Below are 26447 nucleotides of genomic sequence, written 5' to 3' on the forward strand. Positions count from 1 at the left end.
TTAGTATAATGTTAAAATTCAAAACTAATCATTTAAATTTAAAATTTAATTTTAAAATAATTTTATAAAATATATTTAAAAAAAATAACATTAGAAACATATAAATAATTGTATTACAAAAATTATAATTTAGTCAAATAATATTAAAATAATATCTGAATAATATAATAAATATAAAATTTATATTTCAAAAATTTAGATTATTACATATATAATATTTTAAATTTCAACTGTGGTGGTATTATGAACAATAATATTTATGTTCCACGGCATTCCACGGGCATTAATCTAGTACATATAAAAAAAGTGACTTTGCAATGAACTTTAGATCACAATTATTTTGAAATAACATTTATGTGCTCTGCCTGGGTGCTTTAAGTCTCTCCATTTCAAGGCTTTTTTTGTCTTTTCATGTGGGCTCCTCCTTTACATTTTCTATTTTCCACTGTGGCATTTTAGCCCTTGCTTCCTTTGCATCGTTGCTCGCTGTGCGCATTCAAACGACGTCGTGTTCTTTGCCTTTGTCCTACTAAACTAGCTCTCTTCCCTCTTCGCCTTACATTGTTCTTCCTATTTTATCCCATTTTTTTCCCTTGCCACTTTAAATCTTTCACCCTTTATTTGGATCCTATTGGCAGGAAAATTAAAAAAGGAAATTAAGAAAAAAAATTTTATTTATTCTATATTTTATTTAAATAAATTATTAAAATAAAAAAGGAAATATTTTAGTTAATATTTCTCCACTTTCTTCTTCCTTTCTCTTTAACTCTATTATTTTTGCAGGAGAACAAGTTTTTGAAGTTCCTCAGTTTTACGTGCAATTCCTTATCATGGTAAATTCTTGAAAAGTGAGTTGCTTCCCTTCCTTCTCTTCCTCTAATTTCTCTATTTTATTGTTCATTTTCGATGGTGCTTCTCTTACTCCAGTTTCTATAATTTTTTTTTCAAATTATAGCGCTTCTATGCTTAACTCGATCTTATATTCAAATTAACAGGGCAGCCATGGAGAACTAACTGCTATAGACTTCTGGTTGTTGTCTCAACCCCAAGATCAGGTCCAGTGTAGGAATTTAATGGTGGAAACTGGAGAGGCTGTGTTTTGCATCTGAGAATAAATTTAGTAATCCCTGGGATTCAACTAGATTGTGGAAGTTAAATTTATTCTTTTGTTGCAGGTTCTGTGTTTTTTCTGTCATTGAATTAGCAGTTTTGCTGGGCTATTTTTGTGGAGCCAATATGAGTTCAACTGGTCCTTCCATGGGTTCTGATTAGTTTATTTCCTCTTGCATCATTTTCCATTACTTAATAAAAGAAGCTTCTTGGTTTGTATGTGCAGCTATGCAAAAGTTAGGCAAATTTATAAGTGTAATGCATTCCAAAATAATTTATGTGCATATATATACACATGTGCTCACACTTCTCCTCCCTCATTAAATTCTACTTTAACATCATTTCAAGTGGTAAAAAATGCTAGAAGCGCATTTGAATTTGGAAGGACCTATGCAAAGGTAAACGCCAAGCTACTGTTGTATGGCTACATGGTTTAGGTGATAATGGATCAAGGTAACATTACTTTACCATTGCTTTCTTCATGTCTGATATATTAGTGACTTGTGCTGCTTATCATTCATATCCTGTGCTCCTCTCTTTGAGTTTTATCAATGTTAGGTGAATAGAGCGTAGTGGATAAAGAACTAACACCTAAGTAGAATGCCCCCTCCCCCTTTCCTCTCTCTCTCTCTCTCTCTCTCTCTCTCTCTTTCTCTCTCTCTCAAACTTTTGATCTTTTGGACTTAGTCAATGTTGGCATCAGTTATTTGATTAAGACATTAGGGATGATCTTTTGTTGAATAAGAAATAGGAATTTTTACCTGCATTAAAAGTCCAAACTGCGTCTTTTATACTTGCTTTCATGTAATATTCTATTGCACTTTGGAAACTGAATGATCCACGTTGTTTTTGATATGATATTTAAATGATTCCTATATGTCCATTTCTTAATTCTTATTCAGAATAATAACATTTTAGGATTCAAATAAAGTCTGATTTCAAGTGCCAAAAATTTCAACCAATCATTGTTATCCTTCCATTTTATTGCTGATTGCAACATTAAGGTTTATGGAAACTGATATTGTGCTCATGGTTGGCCCTCAGTCCTCCGTGGTAACCTTTATTGAAATTGAGCTTTGACTGCCTCTATTATCATATTCAGCTATGGACCCAATTCCTTCTTCACTTCAGTTCCCATTCTTTGTTAGGACATCTTAGAATGGCACCAAATATAGCCACTTCTAGCTCTCTCAGCCACCTGCAACCTGCTTCAAATGGACATACTACATTTTTTCAGTCAATTGCCTTTTTTTGTGCTTAACAGTTCTGTTCATCCTTTATCTTTTATGGGTTTCAATACGTTCAATTTTCTGGGCACAAAGCACCGGTATATATATATATATATATATATATATATATATATATATATATATATGAGGGTTTGAGCCAAGGCTGACATATGGTCGTTTCTGGTTTTTGCCTGGATTTAATTAGTGTAGATCTAAATGCTCACAATTATACCTTCACTTCGTACTTCATATCTATTGTTTAATTTATCTGTCTGTTAGAATATCGTTTATCACTCATGGCTTTTTGCTGTTGTACATTGATTATTCGTTTATTGCTAAAATTTAATCCAGTGTGTCCAAAGAATGAATTCTAGCACATTCTCTAGATTCTTTCGGTGTTTAAATATAAAATTTCCCACCAATTAGTTCCCCTTTTTATTATGATAAGTAGGTGTTCACTTTTGCGTTTTTGTGTTTCTTCTAAGAGCAAGTTTAAGAAAGAGTGTGTTCATCGGGCAAAGTCACCATGAGAGTATTTTGGACTCTGGTGTTGATGATTTTAAGTAATGGAGTTGTTGTAAGCGGGGCTAATAAAAGACCAGAATTTGTAAACATTGGAGCTACTTTGGCATTCAATTTTGCTGTTGTTCAATTCTGCTCCAAGGAAATTAATTATACATTATGTTTATGTTTTCTTAATCTTATTTATAATGATTATGTAAACTACAGTACATTAGTTTAAAGAGCAAAAATATTTATATTTCCTGGCACGGATATATATATATATATTTAATGACAGTAGTATAGAGTGGTTTTAGCATATTATCTGTTAGCATAATTACAGTAATTAGCATGATTATAGGATATTTGTGTAGTATAATTACAGCAATTAGCATGATTATAGGAAATTTGTGTAGCATAATTACAACAATTATTATTCTTGTCTAAATTAGCTCATATTTTCATGTATAAATAAATGTAATATCTCTGTAAATCAGACACAGACAAATACACAATTCTTTCCTTTATTACTTATATTCTTTCTTCTAACATGGTATCAGAGCTGTAAAGCTTTTATTTCTAGTTTCTAAGGTCTCTCTTCTCTCTCTACAACCTGTTCTGGTTCATTCTTTCATTCCTGTTATACCATTTTTTTTTTCTCCTCATCTTGTTATTAATGGAGAAATCTGATATTTCAAAACCTATTGCAACAGTTCTGACTGGTTCCAACTATAATCTTAGGGTTCAAGGAATGAAAAGTTTTTTGATAGGTCACAAGCTTTGGCGTATTGTTACCGGGGATATCACTACGCCGATAAGAGAGAACGATGAAACTGATGCAAAATTTGCTGACCATCTTGAGGATTGGGATACTAAAAATCATCAGATCATCACCTGGTTTCTCAATACCTCTGTCTCGTCCATCCACATCCAATTTGCTAATTATGACTCTACAAAAGAAATCTGGGATTTTTTGGCTAATCGATATCAGACCACTGGACTTGCCCACTATTATCAGTTGTGGACTACTCTTCATAATCTGAAACAAGAAGTAGGTCAATCTGTGAATGATTTTCTTGCCCAGGTCCAACCCATTTGGAATCAAATATCTTAGGCCAAAATCAGTGAAGATCATCTTCATCTCATTCAAGTTCTAATGGCTCTTTGATTAGAATATGAGGCCGTTCGAGCATCCCTGCTACATCAAAATCCACTTCCATCATTGGATACTGCTATTCAAGAGATTATTTTTGAAGAGACTTGTCTCAGTTTGGATAAAACTCCTCATTTTGAAACTGCTCTTGCAACTACTCGATCCTCACATCAGAAATCTGGCAATTAACTCTATAAGAATTATAATCAAATTGGTCATGCTTTTGCACATTGTCCTACTATAGAATGCAAATATTATCATGGTTACGGTCATATTCTTGAACATTGTCCCACATGCCCTCCAAGACCAAAAGGAGGGCATTCTAAATTCAAGAATGTCTCAAAGCCTGGATCTTCCTCAGTCACTGCTGTTGCTGCTACTGAGGGTTCTACTGCCATCATCACGAGTGATCTTGAGGCACTATTCAAACAGGTTATCTCTTGTAATTCTCCTGCTGCCATGTCTGCCACTCCGGGTAATTCTTATTGGCTTTTTGACTCTGCATGTTATAATCATATGACCACTAATCTTAAATTTTTGTCTTCTGCAAAACCTGTATCTTCCTTACCACCAATCCATACTGCAAATAGTACTAAAATGAACATCACACATACTGGTCATGTGTCTACCTCAAATCTTCATCTCCCTGACACCTATTATATCCTTAATTTGGCATTCAATCTTATTTCTGTTGGTCAGTTGTGTGAAAAAGGACTAAATGTTATTTTTTCTCCCCATGGTGTCTAGGTACAGGATCCACAAACGGGACAGATTCTTGGGGAGGGTCGCAGAGTGGGTCAATTATTTGAGTTTGCATCTTTACATCTTCCTCAGAGATTTGTGTCTGTAGCTACAATCCCTAATTCCTCCATTCACCAATGGCATCTTCGTCTTGGTCATGCTTCTGCCAATAAAATTCAACCTTTAATTTCTCGTGGATTATTAGGATCTACTAAGTTTGAGTCATTTAATTTTTTAAATTGTTAGCTTGCAAAACAACCTACATTATCTTTTTCTCATAATAATATTACTTCAGACACTCCTTTTGATTTAATTCATTCTGACATTTGGGGTCCTTCTCCTATTTCTTCAATAACATCGATCTAAGTTATCACAAATTTACATCACATTTGCAAAAATGATTAAAACTCAGTTCTCTTGTGACATTAAAATTCTCCGAACAGACAATGCCATGGAATATCGGGATTCTTCTTTACTTCAGTTTCTTAGTCAACAAGGCACCGTTGTTCAATGTTCTTATCCTCACACCTCTCAATAGAATGGGCGAGCTAAATGTAAGCATCGCCATATTCTTGATTCTGTACGTACTCTTCTTCTTTCTGCCTCATGTCCAGAAAAATTTTGGGGGGAAGCAGCTCTTCATGCTGTTTATATTACTAACCGTCTTCCTACCTTGATTCTTCATAATTTATCTCATTTTGAAAAGTTGTTTCGATAACCTCCTGACTATTCCATCCTTAAACCTTTTTGATGTATTTCTTTTGTTTTTTTACAACCTCATGAACATACCAAATTAGAACCCCGTGCTCGTCTATGTTGTTTTCTTGGTTATGGCATTGAACACAAAGGGTTTCGTTGTTGGGATCCTGTTTATAATAAGTTACGCATCTCTCATCATGTTACCTTTTGGGACAATACTATGTTCTCTTCTCTTTCCAAATTTCATCACCCTGTCAATACTGACTCTCTATTTTTCACTGACTCCTTCAAAGACCTATTTCTAAGTCCTGATCCAGGTGATTGTGATGTGCTCAATATTAGCCCAACTACTCCTGCCCCTATTGAATCTGCACCAGTTGTTGATCCAGTACCTGCGCCTGCATTTCCTCCTAGTACTACTCTTCGTCGTTCTACCCGTGTAAGAGAAACTCCTCATTTTCTTTTTGATTTTCACTGTTACTCTACTATTGCAACCCTTCATGAGCCTCGTTCTTATCGTGAGGCAAGTACTGACCCTCTTTGGCAGCAAGCTATAACTAACGAACTTCAGGCTTTAGAGAAAACTCATACTTGGGATTTAGTTGATCTTCCACCAAACAAGACCCCTATTGGTTGCAAATGGATTTACAAAATCAAGACTCGTTCTGATGGAACTATTGAACGCCACAAAGCTCGCTTAGTAGCCAAAGGGTACACTCAAGAGTATGGTATCAACTATGAAGAAACTGTTGCTCCAGTGGCCCGATTAACATCTATTCGCAGTCTCTTAGCTATTGCTACAGTTCGTAAATGGAAATTTTTCCAGATGGATGTCAAAAATACTTTTCTTCATGGTGATTTAACAGAAGAGGTTTATATGTATCCTCCTCCTGGTTATCATTCTCCTCATAAGGTTTGCAAACTTCGGCGAGCCTTACATGGATTAAAACAAGCTCCTAGGGCCTGGTTTGCCAAATTTAGTTCCGCTCTTACTCAACTTGGTTTTCTCTCTAGTCCACATGATTCTGCATTATTCACTCGCTGAACTGACAGTGGTATTGTTCTTCTATTGCTTTATGTTGATGATATGATAATAACAGGAGATGATTCATCTGGTATTTCAGAGTTACAACATTATCTCAATCAGTATTTTGAAACGAAAGAGCTGGGTTCTCTTCGCTATTTTTTGGGTCTTGAAGTTTTTCAAAATTCTGATGGCTATTATCTATCTCAAGCCGAGTATGCATCCGACTTATTTTCTCGAGCAGGCATCATTGATAGCAAAACAGTATCAACCCCGATGGAGCTCAATTGCAAACTTACACCTCTTGATGGAACTCCTCTTGATGATCCTACTTTTTATTGATAGCTTGTCGGGAGTCTTATTTATCTCACAGTTACTCAATCTGATATTTCATATGCTGTTCATCTGGTCAGCCAGTATAAGTCTGCTCCTCACTCAACTCATTTTTCTGCAGTACTTCAAATCCTTCATTATATCAAAGGCACTCTTTTTCATGGTTTGCACTTTTCTGCTACCTCCTCCCTAGTATTATCTGGCTACTTTGATGTTGATTGGGTTGGTGATCTGACAGATCGTCGCTCTACAACTGGTTATTGTTTCTTCTTGGGTAATTCTCTTATCTCTTGGCGTAGCAAAAAGCAAACTGTTATTGCACATTCTAGCCTAGAATCTGAATATTGTGCTCTTATTGATGCTACATCTGAATTACTTTGGTTACGGTGGTTATTAACTGATTTGGGTGTCACTCATTCTTCTGCCACAATGCTTCATTGCGATAATAGAAGTGCCATACTGATTTCTCATACTGATGTATTTCATGAGCGTACCAAATACATCAAAATTGATTGTCATTTTGTACGTCATCATGTTGCTCATGGCACCATATGTTTGATTCCTGTCTCCTCTGTCAGCCAAACCGCTGATATATTCACCAAAACGCATCCTCCCGCTCGCTTTCAGGATCTCTTAAGCAAACTCAAGTTGGCACCTATGCTACCACCTTGAGTTTGAGGGGAGGTGTTAGCATAATTACAGCAATTAGCATGATTATAGGAGATTTGTGTAGCATAATTACAACAATTATTATTCTTGTCTAAATTAGCTCATATTCTCATGTATAAATAGATGTAATATTTCTGTAAATCAGGCACAGACAAATACACAATCCTTTCCTTCATTATTTGTATTCTTTCTTCTAACATTATCAATTACGAGTTTGTATTTTATGAATTTATGTCGTTAAAGTATTTATAAAAAATAAAAATATCTTTTACATTGAATTTATAATTTAATTAGAATTTATTTGAATTAGACGTAAATATTTAAGTAATAATATATTTTTTTTATGCAAATATTGAATAAATTTAATTATATGAAAAAAGGTTTTTAAAAAAATGAAAAACGATGAACAGTGTCAGGGATTATATATAGAGTGGTGGAGAGAATTCGGCTCAAAATGCAAAAGTTGACCATACCGATTAATTTTATTTTATTTTCCGATTTTGATAGTTATCTGTTCAGTTTGATTTTTATTTTTTTAACTTTTTAATTATTAAAAAAATTAAAAAACCCAAATTGAATCGATATAATTTTAGTTGGCACATTTATTCATCTGGAATATTACTTTTTGTGGTAATGTGTTTTTGTTAATTCAATTCTTTTATTGAATAGTTTGATTTAATTTTTGTAATATTAATTATTTATTGTTTTATTTTTTTAATTTAATTTTGATTCAATAACAGAATTGCTCACCCATAATTATATATGTTTGGTAGTGCTTGGAAATCCTAACCACAGTAGTTGAGTTTTAATCTTCTTTCTCTTAATTTTTAGGGTTGTTTTAAAGTTAATGCAAAGATTAATAAAATCTAAAGTTTAAAGTTAGATTTAAGTTGTTGAGAATAGTTTTAGTTGTTTAAATTCTAGAATTGGATATGGACCTAGGAAGAGAACTTTAGGAGCAAGTAGGAGAGAGCAGATTTCAGTTTAAACCGAAAATTTCAATCGAATCGAGTCAATTCGGTTCAATCAGTTTGGTTTTAAAATTTAATCAGTTCGATTCGATTTATAATTTTTGATAATTTCGGTTAATCAGTTCGGTTCGGTTATTTCACAAAAAATAAAAAAAAAAAACCGAACCGAACCGAAATTATATATATATATATCAAGGAAAATAAAAAAAAATCGAACTGAACCCTAAGATTTTTTAGTTTTGATTTCTAATTTTTTTTTATTTTTATATTTTTATTATTGAGATTTAATATTGAAAATATGAAATTTTATAAAATTCGATTTGATCTGTTTAAAATCGAACCGAACCGATATTTATCATTTTGGTTCGGTTCAGTTTTTTCTTATTAATCGATTTGGTTTGATTTTTAAAATTTTTAATTTTCGATTTTTGATTTTATCGGTTCAGAACTGAACCGACCGTTTGCACACCCCTAGGAGCAAGTGTTGATATTTGGGTGTTTAACCATAAGTTTTAGATTCTAAACGAATTGTGGGAAATTTCAGGTTCAGTGGCTAAAATATGGAAGTTTGGTTGCCGAAACATGTAAACAGTCACGTAAATAGTGTACAGAAAGTTAGGTCGCCAAACATTCAAAATTCGGCTCCCAAACTTGCTTTGCCAATGCAAATGTGTTTCTAATTAAAATTGTTTAAATATAAAACTAAATGTCTTATCAAATCAAACCTTTTCTTACAAACAAGAATTAGGACATGAGGGGCCAAAAATCAAGGAATCTAAGAGTCATCTAGTAATAGATGAAAGTGTAAGAGTTGACACCATAAGGTGAGTAGAATGTACTAAACTCTATTAAAATAAATGCTCCTCTATGCATACACGTGCATTCATGCATCCTAACCTATTTTATCAAATATAAATGCGTCCTTTGGTTAATTATGTAAATATTTTACGTTCACAATTACGCTGTATAATTGCTTATGTTGTTCTGGTAGTTCATGGATTACAAATTGATGCCAAAAGAAAAAAAGAAATACATGCATGCTAAATGGACTCACAAACTCCTTGAGGGAAATGATCCGGTGTATATTCCAAGATGAGGTGGTGTGATCCACAAGGCTCCTTGAGGGAAATAATCTAGTGTTTATCCGAAGACAGAAGGCCTAGAAAAGATGGGGAACCTGGTCAAGTAATTATGTGTTTCTAACCCTATTTATTTGATATGATATGTTTATGAAATGGCCGAAGAATCACTGATGACATGAATTGCCTTGCTGTGAATTGTTTATGCTGTGAAAACTCATGTGACTGCTGCATATTCATGTACTTGTATATAATTGTTTACATGTATGTTGTATTCCTTAAGTAGACTTTTACTCACCGAGCTCTCAACTGACTCCCCTTTTTTTATCTCCACCTTTAGAGACGAGTATAGAAGATACAATAAATGGTTTTGCTAGCTGAGTTGTAGAGGTTATTGCCTCAATTTTACTGGACATTTTGTGGAACTTCTTTTGTAATGACATGTAATTTTGCTATTGTAGTACTATATTTTGCCACCCAGTATTTTGTAATATTAAAATGTAAATATTGTTTTATGTTAATGAAAGTATTTTCATGAATAACATGAGCCTTAAATGAAAAAGCTATGCATGTTAGACTTGCTATAGATCTAGGAAGCCTTATGCTAGCCTAAGTCTCAGTGTAGGTAACAATCTTAGATTTTGGTTGTTACGCTAATGGTACATGAAAAGAAAATATAACAGCAATTGTTGTTACCATTGATAATTTTTTTGCAGTAATAAATATTATTGCCAAAAACCTTTATTTTTTCAATAATTACAATTTTGTTGTAAGATATCTACAGTCACAATTTTGTAACGACAACATGAAATAATTCATATATTGTTACCATAAATTTATAATAAAAAATTGTATACTTTTAGCAGTAAAAATTTTTATTACTAAACCTAATATTTCTTATATTGCTTTGTCAAATGATATTTGCAAAATATGTGCATTAATGTAAAATTTTACATATATTATATAGATATACAGAGGCTTTTCTTGGATAGGGTATACAAGGGAATTGGAAAGTAAAAGAAAATTTTTTTAAAAAAATTACCCTTATATGGATGTTCAAAAAGGCTGACTCTCTCCATCTCCTTCTCTCCTTTTTATTTTTTTAATCTTATCTCTACGGATAAAAATTTATATTTTTCTCAAAAAATAGTTATCCAAACTCCACTTTTTAATTCTTCAACATTGAAAGAGTACCACCATCTTTTCTTCAAAATTAAGTAAGAATTTTTTTTTAATAATATTATATAATTGTGTTATGAATGGCTTTCATTTTTTCAAGTATCTTTTGGGTTTGGGTACTAATTTCCTCCTGTCACAAGGATGGTTCTCTTTTGGGTTTGCGTAAGTAGTAATTTTCTTTGGTTACCAAAAGAAAATTAGTGCCTAAACCCAAAAGAGAATCATATTATACATTGTGATTAGAAAATTAGTACCCAAACTCAAAAGAGAACCCCAAAAGAGAACCATATTCACTACCATTGTGACTGAAAAATTAATACCCAACTCATAAGAGAATCATATTCACTTCCATTGTGACTGCAAAATTAATACCCAACCCAAAAAAGAACTACCACCAAAATCTTCAAAAAAGTTATCACTTTCATTGTGATTAGGTATGACAATAAGTAAGGTATTCATGAAAATTATCATATCTAAACTCGATTAATATTTTCAATACTTGAACCTATTTTGAACTCGATTAAAATTCATCATAAACTATCTAAATTCACTCCAAATCCAACTAGTATACTTTGAATCATATCCAGATCCATTCAACTTTATATGTTTTAATTAATAATTTATGTAAAAGATATTTTTATTAATAATTTATATTTTAAAAACGTGATAATTTTATAAAATATTTTAATTTTATTTATTTAAAATATAATACATAAAAAATTTATAAATATTTATTTTATATTTAATTAATTATTAAATCCAATTAATTTGAATCTGACGTGAATATTATTTTTTAAACCTAAATCTATTTAAAACTCGATTATATATTATTCGAATATGTCATAATAAAATTTCGTTGAATTGATTATCCAAAAACACCTGATCAATTGCAATCCCTAATTGTGTGACAGGAAAATTAGTGCCCAAACCCAAAAGAAAACCATCACTATCCAGAGACAAGAGAATTAGTGCCCAAACCCAAAAGAAAACCATCACTATCCAGAGACAAGAGAATTAGTGCCCAAACCCAAAAGAAAACCATTGCTATCCAGAGTCAAGAAAAATTAATACCCCAACCATAACAGAAACATCGCTTTTCAGCGTGAAGAAATTTAGTGCCCAAAAGCCACAAAAAAAATTAGCGTCTCGACCCAAAGGAGAGCCATCACTTTCGTTGTGATTGGAAAATTATCACTGGAACCCGAAAGAGAACCTTTGCTTTCATTGTGATAGAAAAATTATCACCGGAATCCAAAAGAGAACCTTTGCTTGTGATTAGGGATGACAAATAATAGGTATTTATGAAAATTATTATATCTAAATTTAATAAATATTTTCAATATTTGAACTCATTTCGAACTCGATTAAATTTATTATAAATTATTCAAATTGGATCCAAATAGCATTATTCTGAATAATATTTCAATCCATTTAATTTTATATATTTTAATTAATAATTTATATAAAAAATATTTTTTATTAGTTCTTTTTTTTTAAAACGTGATAATTCTATAAAAATATTTAAATTATTTTTCCTTAAAATATAATATAAATAAATTTATAAATATTATTATAAAAAAATATATTTTATACTTAATTAATTATTTATATTAGTGGTTTAGATAACAAGCATTCAACATATAAAACTCGAATTCAATTTTAATCCGACATGAATATTATTTTTTAAATTCGAAGACATCCAAAAGTTGATTATATAGATTACTTGAACCTATCTTAATGGAGTTTGATTGGATTAATTTCCCAATTACACCCAATCAATTGCGATCCCTAATTGTGTGACAGGAAAATTAGTGCGCAAACCCAAAAGAAAACCATCACTATCCAGAGACAAGAGAATTAGTAACCTAATCCAAAAAGAGGACCATTGCTATTCAGAGTCAAGAAAAATTAATACCCCAACCATAACAGAAACATCGCTACCAGTGTGACAGAAATTTGGTACCTAAAAACCACAAAAAATTAGTACCCAAATTCACAAACCAGTCAATTACTGTCATTGGTATATATACACCCACAGCATAGACAAAGCAGGCATCATCACCCCTGTTCACCAAAATGAGTTAAGTCTCTCTATTGAGCAAGAGTTCGTGTGTTTTGCAGGTACTCTCTGGTTTTCACTCTTTGGATTTGTTACCACATGTTTCGGTTTTGCTATCACATTTTCTATTTTAAGTATTAGCTCTATAATTTCTTTATTCAGATACAAATCATCTCTCTTTGTAGTTCAGTACTATAACCTTCGCTATCGCAGAGTTCACAACAACTTACGTTGTTAGTTCAGCTTCAGCATCTCCTTGGCAAGCCAAAATGTGTGTAATAATCTATTTATTCTTTCTTTATTTAATTTCTCTTGCAATTAACTTTGCCGTTTTCACTTTCTAGCTTCCTTTGTAATAAATCATTTGCATGAAAATAATTTAATTGCATTTTCATTCAATTCCACTTAATTTCTATTTTTTTAAAATGAATTTTTTTAAATTAAAAAGAAATTCATTGTTGCATTTCAAACATGAGAATTGATTAAAAAGAAATGTAAAATTCTAAACAAGGGGTCGGATTTAACATATTAGGCACTTGCCCATTCCCCCTCCCCTTTAACTCAACTATTTTTAAATCTCTCTCTCTCTCTCTCTCTATGTATATATATATTATGACAGGACACATAATGAGATGACATCTATCCTTCAAATATTGAGCTCCCTCAGCTCAGAAAAACAATTATCTTGGGACATGAAGATGTTCGTGATCACTCTAATCATCTATGCAATAGCAATAGCAATTGAAGATAAACTCCAAACTCATCCCAATGCAAATTACAAAATAATTGTTACTAATACTAGTCTCTTGATGGGCTCTCTGGCAATTGTGCAACTTGTTTGGATTCTTGTTCCCATCTTTGGTATGTTACTTCTGAGTTTATGGGTCTACATGTTTATACAAGTAGCATGCAACTCATATCAAGACTTATGTCTATTACTAGGCGAAGCATTGCAGCACTTAAAGAACCTGCTTGAAGGTGCAATCCACGGATTAGAAAGGCTAGCTGCAGTAGTTAGATATTGAAAGAATGAGTCACCAAATCAATTGTCTAGTTAAGTATATCATTCAAGTAAACTAGATTTATCTTTTTAATTTTAGATGTTTCTATAAAATGTTTAATGGCTTTAGCAATAAGGTGAAATGTTTAAATGTGATAATTTAGACCATATTAATGTATTTGAGTTGTTGAATTTTGAAAGGGTGTTGAAATTTTGAAATTTATTTATGTAATTCATGATTGAACATGTTAGAAAATTTGTTTATTGCATAGTTAAATCTCCCTCTCTCATTTGCAATTTTTGATGCAAAGAGAGATTTTTATTTAGGTTTTGTTGCAAGAGGAAGAGTTGAAGAGAGAGATTTTTTTTTTTTTGTAAAATTTTTTAACAGCATTGTGTCGGATTTCAAAACATTTTATTAATTTCAATAACAAAAAGAATTCAATTTGAAAAATTATATATATTCAAAGTAAATATAAAAAAATAATAAAAATTCAGAGAGAATGTAATCGATAAAATTATAGAAATTTATTAAGTAGATGCATGCCATTTTCAGGAGCAAAAGCCACCTTGCTAAATTGGCAAGAAACATTGACACAATTTTTTTCTTTTTTTATACAATTTGCTCCAATTGAGATTCAACTCGAAACCTCATAATTTAGGGACGACCTCAATACTACTACATAATTTTTTTTGTCAAATTTTCTTATAAAAAATTTGCTTGATAATTTATAAGGGAATGAAAAACAAATATACTTTTTTGAAGATTATGAAGCATTCTTATTTTTCCAGTGATCAGAGAGTTGTAGAGTTCTTTGTCATTACAGTACTCATCTCTCTCATCACAGCAAAATACCCATACCGATGCATTTGAGGAACACAGGGTCATAATGCCAATTAATGTTTTTGGTTGCCCTGTTTTTCTGTGGAATAGCATTGGCTATTGAATCCATATTTGATGTGCCCACAAGAGGGTCAAGAATTATCATCAATTTTAGAACCTTGAAGCATGTTCTTCACAAGCATGTAAAATGGAAAGAACATGAGAAACCCTTTCATTATGATTGCATGGGCTTAGTGAAAACAAAAGAGTTAAGCCTATTTGGACTTAAGAAAATTAGGCCCAAATGGAGCACACTATTGGGGCATGTATTGGGTTGACTTGTGGTAGGTATTTATTCTTCAAAATTCGTGGGTCCATAATATGGTATTATTTATTCACTTTTGGAAGCTCATATTGAGAAAATTTTAGTGTTTCTGATGCCTTTCATGTTCCTATTTGGTTGGGAGTCAATTTGGCATATTTGACTACCAAATATTCTCCAAAATCTTCAAAGATTATGGCCAGTAACAATATGGACGAATTTTGACTTGTCAATTTAGAATACAATCATGGGAGATTATTCCTATCTTGGAATATCTTGGCTAGCACTTTATTAATTAGGAATCTTTTACTTCTCTTTTTCTATTTTTATTAGGATTTATTCCAGATATGTATTTCTTTATTTCCTAATTAGTTTCTTTGTAATTTTTCTCTTTAGTTTCTTATCTTTGCCTATAAATAGGCTCACATATGTAATGCTTCAACACAATGAAGAGATTTCAGACACTTCAGAGAAGAAGAGAAAAGCTTGGCATAAGTTTTACCAAATTTCAATTCTTATCAATCTAGTTTGATCGTGGCGAATTACTTGACTTATCATAAGGTTCCTTGTGTAGCGTCTACCTTTTAAAATTGGGTTCTTTGTGACATTCTGAACTTATTAAAGAATTTCTCTCTTCTACTTATCATTTTATCTTTCTTGTTTTGTTTTTAGTTTCAATTCATATACATCAAAACCACAAAAAGATTTTTTTTTTTATCCTTTCTTTTTTTTTTACTTTGTTGCAAGTAAAACAAGAAAATACCAAAAGAGTTAAAATCTGACAGAATTGAATTCTTGTGTTTTGAGTATTTTTTCTTGATTTTTATTTATTTCTTATTTGTTTAATATTAGTTTTCTTATTTCTTTCTCTTAATTTGAATTTCCTTTTTTGTTCAATTCAATTGAGTTATTTCCTCAATCACCAAGGCGCATCAATATTCAAAGCTTGTAAATCAAATTACCAGACAACCTTCTTCCTTGCCACCATTTTACTTGTGTTGATCTTACTTCTTCCGGGTCTAGGGCCTGCATGTTTAAATGGAACTCATATCAACTTCTTTACCGTTTGCTACTCCAAGCATTTGATGAGTTGACCTTCTAGGCTTTGGCCCAGTATCGTTGTCAAAGGTAGTGCCTTGGCACCTGGTAGCATGTGGGGCGAAGTTTAAAATTTAATTTAAATTAGTTTCCTTTTTGTCCGCGCATTTTTTTTAATTTAAGTTTTTTAATCAATTTTAATAAGAATATGTTTAATTTTATTTTAATTTTTAAAATTTACAATTTTTTCAATTTAATTTTTTTAAAAAAAATAAAAGAATTGAATCGATATTTTATAAAATTTTCAATTCAATTTTAAAAAAAATGCAAAATTTTCAATTTAATTTAATTATTTTATAAAATTAATTTGATTTGATTTTTATAATAATATTAATAATTCATTTTTTTATTTTTTTATTCAATTTCAATTTGATTTAAAATCTAACAAACCCAACGCCGACCCTAATTATATATGTTTGGTCTACAAAATACAAAGAAATGAATACAAATGCATTTTTCCCCTTAGCAGCGCATATTGCATGAAAGAGCAACAATTCCATTCTCTCTGTCTCATCATCAAAAAAAAAAAAAATTAAAATAATAATAATAATAATAATAATAATAATAATAATAAATAATTTTAATCTGATAATATATAAATTATTTTATGAAAACTCAAATTTAAATTTTAATAAAAACTATTTAAAAGAAATCACACTAAGTCTCCATTGACTGAGTTTTTCCATGGCAATGGGTTTCGACACGAAATCTCTTGGAAGTTGAATTCCAATCCTCATGTGTTCACTTGGTTCCTCTAATTAATTCATTAATTAAGATTATACTTGATGACGCTTTTCCCTACTTTTACCACTTTGTCAATCATCTTATATAATTTGATACTCAAAATTACATGGAAATTATAAATTTACTCTTTATTTTATAATTTTATATCATAAAAATGTATATAATAATAAATTACAAAAATTCATGTCATTTTTGCTATTAAAAAGAAAAGGTAATTTATTAATATAAATTTTTTTATTTCTCTAAAAATTTAATATAATAATTATTTTAATTTTTTTAAAATTAAATAAAGCTTTTATTTGATTTTATAATAATTGATGTTATGTTTTTACAAAATTTTTTATGATAATTATTTTTACTTATTGGTGGCATATCATCCACTTTGTCATATTATACATGCAAATTATGTGCATTAATGTTAATCCTTAAATTTTACATATATTTTCTTGCATAGGGAATACAACTACAAGCGAATAGGAAAGTAAAAGGTAATAAAAATAAAATAAAATTACCCTCCAATCTCCTTTCTCCTTTCTTTTTATTGTTTTTTTTTTTTTTATCTTATATCTACAAATAAAAATTTGTATTTATCACGATTCGATTTCTGGACTGAACCGAACAAATACTAGGACATCGATCAGCATAAGGTCTCCGAAGCTCATAGTAACTTTAACTATTTCTAATCTATTTATAAAGCTCATTAAGGTAGCCAAATTTCAAGAAAACAAATGGATAGAGTCCGGCCATAAATTGAACTATCCAACAGGGAGTATTAACTCACCCGACCTGTATCAATAATGTGGGGAGCTTAACTCACTCTCACAACCCTCAAATCACATATATCAACATTTGGAAGCTTAACTCCCTCCATCATCAGTAATAAACATCTCATACATCCATACAATCTCACATAATTAATCTTACAACTTCAAAACTAAGCTATAACAACCTAAATAAAAATACAACTATTGATTCATGCAAAGTTTTAGATTTAAATAAAAGACAATAAAAGCAAATTAAAATATTTTCTGTTTAAACCTGTGAAAAAAAAAATAGGTTAATCACAAATAAAGCCACTTATCACCTGAGGAAAAATAATTGAACATGAGTGAGTATTCAACTCAGAGAGTAAGATATTGATTATAAATATAATTTCTATAATTTTCTAAGTATCCTAACTATTTATTTTCCTTAAATTTTAGTAGCCAAAATTCAGAATTCCAAATGCAAACAACCTATGTTCAACAATTTATTTCTCCAAATCCAACTGTTGAAAAATTACCAAATTTTAATCGTAACTTCTACACATATAGACCTCAAACATATCAAAAATCAGCAGTGAAATATGCACCAAACTCACCTGAACAGAAGACAAAGTTGTCGCCCTTGCTTAACCCGTGTTTTTGCTCCTATTCATCATATTTCCCCTCTTCTCTCTCTAATTTCTTGGTTTTCAAACTACTCTCCCTCTTTTCCCCTCACCGGTGTCTATTTTTGCCGGTGAAATCTCAAAAATCCAGTCACCATCTCCCTCCTTCGCTTCTTCTTCTTCTCCTTCTCTCTTTTTCTCCTTTTCCTTTCCTTTTCTCTTTCTCGATTCTTCTACTCTCCATTTTTTTAATAATTCTAGAGAAGGGACTGCAAGCTATCTCTCTTTTTAAATAAATTTCATTTTAGTCCTTCAATTCTCCAAAAATCATATTTTCTATCTCAAAACTTCTAAAACTTTACTTTTAGGTCTAAAATTAAATTAAATTTTTCTTTCCAAAACTTTATAAATTATATTTCCATTCAAATAATGAACATATTTAATATTTCTTTAAAAATTGGGGTGTTACAGTATTTTTCTCTAAAAAAATAGTTTTCCTTAAACTCCATTTTTTTATTCTTCAACATTGGAAGAATATTATCATCCTTTCTTCAAAATTATATAAGAATTTTTTTTAATAAGATTATATAATTGTGTTTTGAATGGCTTTATTTTTTTAAAGAAATAAAACATTTAAATCTATAATTTTTATTTTGGAGAGATTTAAAAGATTAGATAACAGTTATATATATACATATGTGTGTGTGTGTGTGTGAAAATTAAGGATTCAAAACTTTTAATCAAAATTTGACACTTGGTTTCACCATTAATTGACACTTGGCATAATTAATAAATAATAATTTTAAATTTTACTTTAATTCATTTTTTAATTATAATTATAATTATAATTATAATTAATACTATTAGATAATGTTTAACTGAATAATTTTATCTTAAAATATATAATTATTGAAATTTGAAATATAAGATAAAATGAAAGATATTATTAGATAATGTTTAAATAATAATTTTATTTAAAAATATAAAATATATAGAATTTAAAAAGATTAAAAAACATTTGAAATTTAATTTTTAATAAATTATATCTATTGATATTTAAAAGTTTTAATGGTTAGAACAATATTTTATTTTTTAATAAATTTTAATCTGTCATTTGACATAAAGCTAACATAAATATAACTCTTTTAAATTTAAATCATTTGAGATTTATAAGAGTAATTTATAATGATTTTCTTTTAGATTTTAGTTTATTAGGTGAGAATAAAATTTTATAAATTAATTTTGTATATATCAAATTATTGTTTAAAATCAATTTAAGAGAATAATATAAAATGTTTATAATGAATTCAGATTTATTGATTGATTGTAATTTTTTAATTAAATTATTAATTTATTTATGATAAATTAATTTTTATTATCATAAAATTGAGTGGTTTATTATTATAATTTGCTAAAAAAAATAAGAAATCAAGAAAGCTAAAGATTAAAAAATTATTTACCAAAAATTGAAAAGTGTATTCACCATTACAATATTTGGCATAATTAAAAAATAAAAATTTTGTATGATGTTCACTTCAAATATTATAATTCTAAATGTGTCACCAAAAAGAGCATCAATCGCTGTCAATCTGCTAAAACTATCTACTAAAACTAAGTCTTCTTGCTCGTTGCTTGACATCATTCAGTCCAATGGGGCATCCCTCTCCCACTCTACAAAAAAGCATGAGTGTTTTGCAGCAGGTACTCTCTGGTTTTCCATTCTTTAGATTTTGTTATTCATGATTTCAAATGCGAATCATTTCTCTTTGTAGTTCAGTAGTATATCCTTCGCTATCACAGAGTTCACAGCATCTTTTATAGTTAGTTGAGCAGCTTCACCATCTCCTTGGAAGCCAAATGTGTGTAATAATCTCTTTCCTCTTTCTTTATTTAACTTCTCTTGCAATTTCACTTCTGTTTTAACAACTTAACAAATCCTTTTATCTTTTCGGTTTAATTTGTCTTTCAATGGGTTATTCATTTCTCAGGTTACAATCCTTTATTGCAAGTACGAGTTTTTCATTGATTAACATAAAAATATAATTTTTTTTTTAGGTTATTGATTAAATTAATCCTAACTTTTGCTTAAAATGACAATTATGTGACTAATCATTTTAATTTTATCAATTATATACACAATCTGTAAATTATATAATGATATGAATTTTTTGTCATGGAAATTTAATGGGTAATTTGAATAACTAGAAATGATTAAATCCATTAAAAAAATATATGAGATATATATAAATCGTAACTTAAAATACACTCAACTCCTTCCACCCACCTAGTTTGAAAACTCTACATATTTTATTTAAAAATGCTTTGAATAAATTACTATTTAGTCTTTATATTCTAATAAAATTAACTACTTAATATCTGTATTTTGAAAATATATTATTTAGTTCCTATATTTTGCTTCCTTTAAACTGTGTAGTCTCTCTATTAATTTTTTCATTAGTTAATAATTGTCAAATTACTATTTAATCCATCTATTTTAGTGAAATAAATTAGTTAGTCCTTATATTTTGAAAAAACACATTAGTTATTCCATGCAATTTGATTTCTTTAACTATTTAGTCCCATAATTTATTTTATACATAAACTACCCTAATCCTCTCTTTTTTCTCTCTCTCTTCATGTTTCTTCTCCTCTACACCCACACTCTTCTCCCTCTCATTCTTTCTTTGTTTCATTTGTTGATAGAAATTATACAAGCTGTCTACACAAAAGAGTGAATCATTTTCTTTAAATTTCTAAGTAATTAAGGAAAATTATTTCCTGATAGAGAAAACACAAAAACGATATCCAAGGAATTCATAATTTTTTAAAAATTTTAAATTTAAATTTAATTTTTACATAGCAAAATTTCTATTTTTATTGAAAAATATATATTTTTTAAAATATTATATTTTTCAAAATACATAGACCAACTAATTAATTTTACTAATATAAAAGGACTAAATAATAGTATTTTTCAAGAGATCAACTAATTAGTTTCCTTAAAATAAAAGGATTAAATGATAGCTTGAATATTATGAATAATAAAAAATTTGATGAAAGGATTAAATAGTTTAACGAAATAAATACAGAAACTTAATAGTATGTTTTTTAAAATATGGAGATCAAGCAGTTAATTTCGTTAAATACAAAGACTAAATAATAATTTTTTCAAAAACTTTTCATGTAACCATTCGCAACTAGTAAATAAGTCTGGTTTGAATTACGAATCATTTTGAATCCACCTTATTCAAGTAAGTAGGTTCAAATCAAATCATTTTGAGTTACAAGTTGATTCAAATTATTATAAAATTGCTATATATAAAGGATTTATAATCAATTTGAGAATTACGAATTATTTTAAATTAAAAAATTATCTTTTAAAAAATTAATTTTAAATTAAAATTCTAATTAATGGGATTAATCTAAATAAATTATCATCATGTTGAGTCATACAAGTTATTAAATTAACTCTAAATTTAGAGATTATTCAAGCTCATGTTATTTCAAATTTTATGCATGGGTAATGAGGTGAGGTGAGGTGAGGTGAGACCAGGTTTTGCCATTCCCATCCTGTACTGTTAGGTATCAAGTTAGGATTTAAAAAAAAAAAAAAAAAAAATTCCCAAAAACGTTAATGCGTCGTCTCCCCCCCACCCCCCCTCCCTTTTGTTGCAATTTTTGTGTTTTGGTCCCTAAACAATTCTCCTCCTCCTTTCATCTTTTCGACGACATACCCACTGGCCGCGACACCCTCCAGCAATAACACTTCTTCCGACGACCACCATGAGGCTGTGAACGGCGGCCAGGACCACCAGAAGCGGCTGCAAAGAGGGATGAGAGAGAGAGACACGCACATAGGCAGAAACTTCCAGGCGTGATTCTGGCTTCATCCGATGTCCGATCAAGGTGATTCAGGTGGTGTAAGATAGTTTATTTCAAGAGCTTTCTTTTAATACCAATTTTTCAGCATTTGGTGGTCAGATGAGTAAGATATGGAGAAGAAAAGTTTCAAGTTTTCAAATCAGATCTAGGACGATCCGACCTTTGAGATGGGATGAGCCTGCTCTAATCAGACACCATTTGAAACAGGCGATCATCGGACAGTTTAGATCGCTTAATGAGATTTTTGACTTTTTGATACTCGAAAATCAAATATAATTATATGATAATTATTAATAATTTTTAGGCTTTATTTAGGTGTAATTAGATTGATGATAGCTCATCGGTGACTAGATCCGGTTGCCCAACGGGCCGTTCCAAAACATAGTCAATACTACAGTCGACCCTAGCACTTTTAGATGTCCCAAACGCGTTTTAAGTAGTAGAATTTGTAAAGGTAGTCTCGAACTTAAGTTGTATAATTTTTACCTTGATTAAGCTAGTTGATAAATCTGTAAAATATTTATGACTTTGTAAAATTAAGTAAAATAATTCTAATTAATACAATGATGATGTAAAGGACCTCCAGGAATATTTTTATAATTTTTTATATTAAAAAATGAAAATTTTTTATGATATTTAAATAGTTTATAAATGATGGTATCAGGGTTGAGCTAGGCTCCCCTAGATTTAGTTTCTGATAGTTATCAGGTTGAGTTAGTTTGAATAAAAATATAATATTTTATTTTATTTGTTTATTGGGCCTTAATTTTGACTGTGGTTATGGAATTGGGAATAGTAAAGCTTACTACGGGCGTCGGGAGCTTTATGCCGGTCCAGGTCTTTTGTACTGGTCCAGTCAGTGGGATCGGCTTGTGACAAAAATGATATCCAAGGAATTCATAATTTTTTAAAAAAATTTAAATTCAAATTTAATTTTTGCATAGAAAAATTCTATTTTTATTGAATATATATATATATATATATATATTTAAATATTGTATTTTTTAAAATACATAGACCAACTAATTAATTTTACTAATATAAAGGGACTAAATTATAGTATTTTTCAAGAGATCAACTAATTAGTTTTCTTAAAATAGAATGACTAAATAGTAGTTTGAATATCATGAATAACATAAAATTTGATAAAGGGACTAAATAGTTTAACAATAATAAATACAGAGACTTAATAGTGTATTTTTCAAAATATAGAGATTAAATAGTTAATTTTGATAAATACAAAAACTAAATAGTAATTTTTCCAAATACTTTTCATGTAACCATTCACACCTAGTAAATAAGTCTGGTTTGAATTACGAATCATTTTGAGTCCACCTTATTCAAGTAGGTAGGTTCAAATCAAATCATTTCGAGTTACAAGTTGATTTAAATTATTATAAAATTCCGATACATAAAGGATTTATAATCAATTTGAGAATTAAGAGCTATTTTAAATTAAGAAATTATTTTTAAAAAAAATAATTTTATCATTTAATTTTAAATTAAAATTTAGATTAATCGGATGAATCTAAATAAATTATCATCGTGTTGAGTCATATAATTTGTTAAATTAACTCTAAATTTAGAGATTATTCAAGCCCATGTTATTTCAAATTTTATGTATGGGCAACGAGGTGAGACCAGGTTTTGCCATTCCCATCCTGCACTATTAGGCATCAAGCTAGGATTAAAAAATAAAAAATAAAAAAAAAAAAAGAAAGAAAAAGCAAGAAGAAAGATTGGGACATGTTTTACATTTTACTTTTTTATTTTATGCTGTTTGGAAAAGCTAAAAAGAGACAGCAATTATAAATAAAAAAGTTTCTTATTTCAATTGGGTACTGTATCTTAGACTCTTTTTTAATGTATTTATATTGATATATAGTTTAAAATGAAAAAATTCACAAAATCGATCAATCTTAATTTTTTATTCAATTTTAATAATATTCTGTTCGATTTTATATTGATTTTTAAATTTTTTTATTATTTATAATTCAGATTTATTAAAATATTTAGCTTTGTTTAATTTGGTTCTTTTATTAAATAACTATTTTTATAATATTAAATCAATTCAGTCTCCATTGACTGGATTTCCTAAACGAAATCTCCTGGAAGCTGTACTCCAATCCCCAACTGGCTTTGGAAAAAAAATCCCCAACTGTCCCACTTAGTTGTACTTTTATCACTTTTTCTTTACTCTTATCACTTTATTAAGAATCTTATATAATTTGACACTCAAAATTACATGAAAATTATAAAATAAATCTTTATTTTATAAATTTATATCATAAAAATGTATATAATAATAAAATACAAAAATTCATGTCATTTTCGCTATTAAAATGAAAAAGTAATTTATTAATATAATTTTTTATATCTCTAAAAATTTATTATAATAATTATTTTAATTTTTAAAATCAAATAAAGCTCTTATTAGATATTATAATAAATATTGATGTTATGTGTTTACAAAATTTTTATAATAATTATATTTATTTATTAATTAAAAAATAACAAAAATTTTGCTTTCATTTTTATGTATTAATTGCTTTCATTTTTATGTATTAATGCCATATATATAATCCACTTTGTTATATGATATTTGACAAATTATGTGCATTAATGTTCATCCTTAAATACATATAGATATTTAGAGGCTAATAAGAAAGCAAAATGAAATACTAAATTGTTTAATTTTAAAAATATTTAGAGATTAAATTCTAATTTAGATTTATTTTTATAATATTAAATTATTTTTTTAAGTAATATTAAATCAATTCAATCTCCATTGACTATGGATTTCCTAGACGAAATCTCCTGGAAGTAGTATTGTTATACTTTTATCACTTTTTCTTTACTTTTGCCCACTTTATCAATAATCTTATATAATTTGACACCCAAAATTACATGAAAATTCTAAAATTAATCTCTATTATATAAATTTATATCATAAAAATGTATATAATAATAGAATGCAAAAAATTCTATGTCATTTTCACTATTAAAAAGAAAAAATAAATTTACTAATATAAATATTTTTTTATGTCTCTATAAATTTATTATAATAAATTATTTTTTTTTAAATGAAATAAAGCTTTTGTTTGATTGCATAATAATTGATGTTCATAATAATTAATTTTTTTTAAATAATAACTAAAATTTTGCTTTCATTTTTATTTATTAATGCCATATCATACACTTTATCATATGATATTTGACAAATTATGTGCATTAATATTAATCTTTAAATTTTACATATATTATATAGATTTACAGAGGCTTTTTTTGGATAGGGTATACAATTACAAGGATTAGGAAAGTTAAAGAAAATTTTAAAAAATAAAAAATAAAATTACCCTTTCCTCTCCCATTTCCCTTTTTTTTTTTTTTAATCTTATACCTACAAATAAAAATTTTATATTTTTATCTAAAAAAATAGTTCTCCTTAAACTCATTTTTTTATTGTTCAACATTTCTTCAAAATTAAATAAGATTATATTGTTGTGCTATGAATGGCTTTCATTTTATTGAAGAAATAAAATATTTAAATCTATAATTTTTATTTTGGAGAGATTTAAAGATTGGATATATTTGTAGTTAGAAGAATTTGATTTAATTTAAAGCCTCTTACCTTTAAATTCAATCACTATTCTAATAAAAAAATCACCCAATATTATATATCCTCACCAAGTCTGTGCAAGCACTCCAAATCAATGAATTTCCAATTATCTTTGGGAAAAAAAAAAAACTTTTGTGCAAGAGAAGAGACTTCTAGAGGATTCCTCCAGTCACGTCTCCTACTATTGAGCAAGAGTTTGTGTTTTGCAGGTACTCAGTTTCCCACATCACATTTCCTATTTTAATTATTTTCTCTATGATTCTGTTATTCAAATGCAAATCTTCTCTGTTCGTAGTTCAGTAGTATATCCACTGCCACCACCACAACAACTTACGTAGTTAGTTCATCAGCTTCAGCATCTTCTTGGCAACCCAAATGTGTGTAATGATCTCTTTCCTCTTTCTTTCTTTAATTTCTCTCGCAATTTCACTTCCTTGTTTTCCCATTTTCCCTCTCCCCCAATTTTCTTCCCTCTCCCACACAGGGGTGACTTAAACAACTTTTATCTTTTCGGTTGTCTTTCAATGGGCTATTAATTCAATTCTCAGGTTTTTTTTGTTTTTTTTTTTTCAATTAATTCAATTCTTAGGTTACAATTCCTTATTGTAAGCAAAGCATGGAAGGGCAGTGTCCTCTGTTTTTCTTTCTATAGATATTTTTTTTTAATTTTTTTGGGTTCAAAATCAATATATATATAAAACATTGTGCGAACAATCTTATTTATATATTAAAATATGCGATACATATAAACCGTTAGTCAAAATAAACTCAATTCCTTCCATCAACTAGTTTGAAAACTTTACATATTTTATTTAAAATGCTTTTTATGTAATCACTCATATT

General features: G+C 29.0%; 2 long non-coding RNA genes across 2 annotated transcripts; both read left to right on the forward strand.

The window, feature by feature from the left end:
- Positions 1-768: 768 nt before the first annotated feature.
- On the forward strand, positions 769-2951 carry LOC131171767 (uncharacterized). Its single transcript, XR_009142415.1, has 2 exons — positions 769-848; positions 996-2951. It is a non-coding gene; the product is annotated as an uncharacterized LOC131171767 (long non-coding RNA).
- A 5707-nt stretch (positions 2952-8658) lies between these two features.
- Positions 8659-10051, forward strand: LOC110655947 (uncharacterized). Its single transcript, XR_002495041.2, has 2 exons — positions 8659-9610; positions 9850-10051. It is a non-coding gene; the product is annotated as an uncharacterized LOC110655947 (long non-coding RNA).
- The last annotated feature ends 16396 nt before the right edge of the window (positions 10052-26447 follow it).

This window comes from Hevea brasiliensis, chromosome 13 (genome assembly GCF_030052815.1).
Source record: "Hevea brasiliensis isolate MT/VB/25A 57/8 chromosome 13, ASM3005281v1, whole genome shotgun sequence".
In the NCBI taxonomy this organism is placed as follows: Eukaryota; Viridiplantae; Streptophyta; class Magnoliopsida; order Malpighiales; family Euphorbiaceae; genus Hevea; species Hevea brasiliensis.